Source organism: Fopius arisanus, unplaced genomic scaffold (genome assembly GCF_000806365.1).
Source record: "Fopius arisanus strain USDA-PBARC FA_bdor unplaced genomic scaffold, ASM80636v1 scaffold00018, whole genome shotgun sequence".
In the NCBI taxonomy this organism is placed as follows: domain Eukaryota; kingdom Metazoa; phylum Arthropoda; class Insecta; order Hymenoptera; family Braconidae; genus Fopius; species Fopius arisanus.
This window is the reverse complement of record NW_011887757.1, coordinates 1,401,813-1,405,757: the sequence shown is the minus strand read 5'-3', so window position 1 is coordinate 1,405,757 and position 3,945 is coordinate 1,401,813. Positions and strand designations below refer to the sequence as shown.

At 28.0% G+C, this 3,945-nt stretch overlaps 1 protein-coding gene across 2 annotated transcripts in view; it reads right to left on the bottom strand.

Moving 5' to 3' along the window:
• The window catches only part of LOC105264027 (Protein tyrosine phosphatase 4E), a 27,832-nt gene that overhangs the window by 16,156 nt on the left and 7,731 nt on the right, over positions 1-3,945 (bottom strand). The window lies entirely within an intron of this gene.

Genomic DNA, 3,945 nt, shown 5'->3' with positions numbered 1-3,945 from the left:
GTTTGTACAAGAAAATTAAATGCATGAGTAATTACGAGGGTAAATGTTGTTATGGATTTTTTTTAACGGAATAACTATTTTTCATAATGTGGCACGTGAAATTCGTCATATTTTCATCGATAACTTTTGATTAAATGGGTGGAATTGAGAAATTCGAATTGTAGTGTAAAGAACTCATTGATACTTTTCAAATAGTTCATGGAATTCTCATGAATTATATTGAATGCTACGGTAATTAGGAATAAACGTGCATTTTAGACCGTGACATAACCGTGGAAAATGGAAAAACCTTCAATAATTCTATAAAACCGTAACAAAATCAGACAACTAATACCATTTCGAAGAACTAAAAATTTTCTGTGAAATGGTATATGGATATTCCTAATCATTTGTTTTGGAATCAGAAAAATTGGAGCAAGGTCGAAATTTTGTAAATCGTGAAAATGATATTTTCAAGTTCTAAGTGTCATAAACTAATAAAAAATAGTGGGAGTCACATAACTCTTGTATTTTTTTGAAACTCCTGTGATGAATTTGAAAATGAATATACCAAATATATAATATATTGCATCAAGACGATTAGATGAGAGGAATTATCCCGAAAGCCGAAGAAAATGTCGAAGACTCGATCATTTATTTATGGACATAATTTCATAATTTTATTCTCAAATTTTTCCGTTTGTTAATTATTTTTGGAAAATTGGACATCCGCGCAAAATGGGATAGGGTAAAATGAAATGCGGGTTAAACGGAATGAATCACGAGTTGCGATGGGAGACGAGGGGCAAAAATCGAGAGTAAAAATCCATTATTCAACATTTCTGTTGTTCTAGAATTTTATTACAAAATATTTACTGATAAAAAATATTAAATCCCCACGTAAGGAATTCCACGATCAGAAGCAAAAAATGAGCGATTCAAATTTGACGGCGGATTTTTGGGAATGTTGAAAAATTGAAAAAGTAAAAACACAATAATATAATTAAAAAAATTAAATTTTTTTTTTATTTTTAAATTAAAAATTTTCATTAATTTTTTTTTTATTTTTAAATTAAAAATTTTCATTAATTTTTTTTTTATTTTTAAATGAAAAAAAATCAATTACTAAATTTTTTTCAATTTTTAAATGAAAAAATTTAATTATTTTTTTTTTATTTTTTTTTATTTTTTTTTATTTTTTTTATTTTTAAATTGAAAAATTTAATTAGCAAAAAACATTGGGACACTTTTAGACTGTCGCCAATATTTTTTGGCGAGAAAAAAAAAATGACTGGAAATGAGTTGAAAAGGTTTTTTCGAAGAGTTTGCCATTTTTCCTGGGGATCCCTTACGATTTGATAATAATATTTTCGAACACCTGCATGCAGTTCATTATTTTTTGACGTTCTCTCGGTCCGTCTTCTCTTAATTATCGAGCCGCTTCGTTAACTCAACAACTTTTGAACGCCCTTGCTCTCAACCTGATAATTATAATCCACCGTCTCGGGTGAAAACTCGAAGAAAATTCCATTGAAATAACGACAATTGCACGCTCAGGTGGGAATGCAATATGACTCAGCGAATAAACGGGGAAAAAAATATTTTGACAAATTGCTCAATTGAATAACTCGCATTCTTGACAACAGGTTGAAACGACTTTTTCATTTCCATCAGCATTTATTCATTATGGTGATAATAAACCTTGAGTTACTGAAGGTTTTTTGCAATGATCGTAAAGTTTAAATGGAAATGAGGCGAGGTGTCTCGCTGAATGGATTGTCGTGGTTACAATATTCCCTTTGGACACACGTGCGGGAAATTCTGGATTAAGATTTATTTTATATTTTGAGGATCCGTAAGCCCTTTATTTATTCTCAGCACTGACATCCGGACAAGTGATAATTTTCTAGTCAATCGGTGAAGATAACGCTGAAGAATAGATTTTATTCAAGATGTGGAAAATATTAAAACGTGGAACAGTATTGGACTATTAAATAATTAATTGTTATTGTTAGGAATATTTTTAAGTAGAGGAACAAATAGAGTAAACAATATTTTATGTGTAACGAATTTTTTAATTGTTGAATCAAATTAAATCAATTGTAAAATAATGAGAATTAATAATAACCAACAAAATTCGTCGGAATTAACTTGACAAATGGAATTATTATTTAAAAAAAACGTCGATGCAGAATTTGGAAAATAATAATCACGCGAAAACAAAAATTGAAAGTTTTTTTATCAATTAATAAAGATGATTTATTTATTTCTTTAATAAATTTCATTGAACAATTGAAAGAATATTCAAGTATAAAACATTGCAATATTCGACAAAAATTGAAATTATAAAAAAAATTCAAATGTAAATCAAACTCATTAAAATTTTATTCAAATATTTGCAGATAATTCATAAATAATTAATTTTCTGCGTCAAATCAAATTTCTAAAATCGCTGATAAATTTGAAAAATTGCATTTGCAAGAATGAGAAAATTTGTTTATTTTATGTATTACCATAAAAATAGGAAGAATAATTTTAAAATGAATAATAATCTCCATTGAATGAATGGGTAAAGCGAAAATCTTTGAGAATAGTAGTAGCAAATCGGCAATTTTGGTGATGAAAAAAAGTGTTGAGGTTTTCTGAAAATAAAGTACATCCCGGATATTTAACATTAGCGTTTGCGCTGATACTAACCAAACAACCGGAAGTTCATTCTAGAGTATAAATACACGGAATACAGAAGGGAGGAAGCCAATGCCATGTGGCACTTCACTCCCGACATTCAATAATTTACACCGATACTTTGTCACCCCACGTCAAAAAAACCACCGAAATAATTACATCTGCCAACTCAATTTAATGCCTCTATCCACATGTTTCAACCGAAAATGTTTATATATTCATTAATTACATTATTTGTTTATTTCCATAAACAAACGAAACGATTTACCAAATTTGTTTTATAACAAAAAAATCATGAACGTTCCACAGTCCCAATAAAAGATTAAAATCAGAATTATTTATCACGGAATATGAAAAAATTGAGAAATTTATTTATGATTTATAGAGAATTCCATTTAGATAATATTAATTGCGCATGAATGTTTAAATGTAATTTAATTTTGAAATGATAATTTAATTTTATTATAGAATTATGCAATTCTTATACAATAAAAATTGATATCAAATTAACATTCCCATCGCAATTAAACATTAGAGTCTCAATTGTTTATCGAGATGTAAACAATTTTTCTAATGTTTTATTTATAAATGTATGAGTATCAGGGATTTTTTATATTTTAATTGAAATAATGCAGTTTAATTGAAAAAATCTAAAGGTACAGAGGGAGGGGGAGGTGGAGGGGGAGGGGGAGGGGGAGGGGAGGAAGACAGAGGGAAGAGGTACTTTAAATAATTCTGATAATTTCCTTCCATCGGCATGTTTTATTCAGTTTGCAGTTATGAACAATGACGACCTTTGCTTCAGTGATGAAGGATAAAACTAGGCAAAAAAGGAAATAACGAGAGACTAGAATTTACGTAACTGTGGATAATGTGGGTAACGCATCGGTGCACACTTCCCCTGCATGTAGGATATTCAAATTATCAAATTGAAAACGATAATTAAGCCTAGATATTCGCGAAACATCCAAATAACAAAAATTCAATTAAAGAAATAAAGCGAAATAAATAATAATTATACATGAAATCTTAAACTTTCATACTTTTATTATTATGTCACTATTATTATTGTTGTTGTTGTTGTTGTTGTTATTGTTATTATTATTATTATTATTATTATTGAAACAATCATAAATTATAATAATATATAATAGATTTTTTTAAATGCAATTTTGAAAATCTATTTAAACCCAACGAAAACAATTTTCATTAAACAATTTCAATTCTTTATGGAAAACAAACGTTGGGAATTAAATAATATTAAATAATTGATTTTGCGGG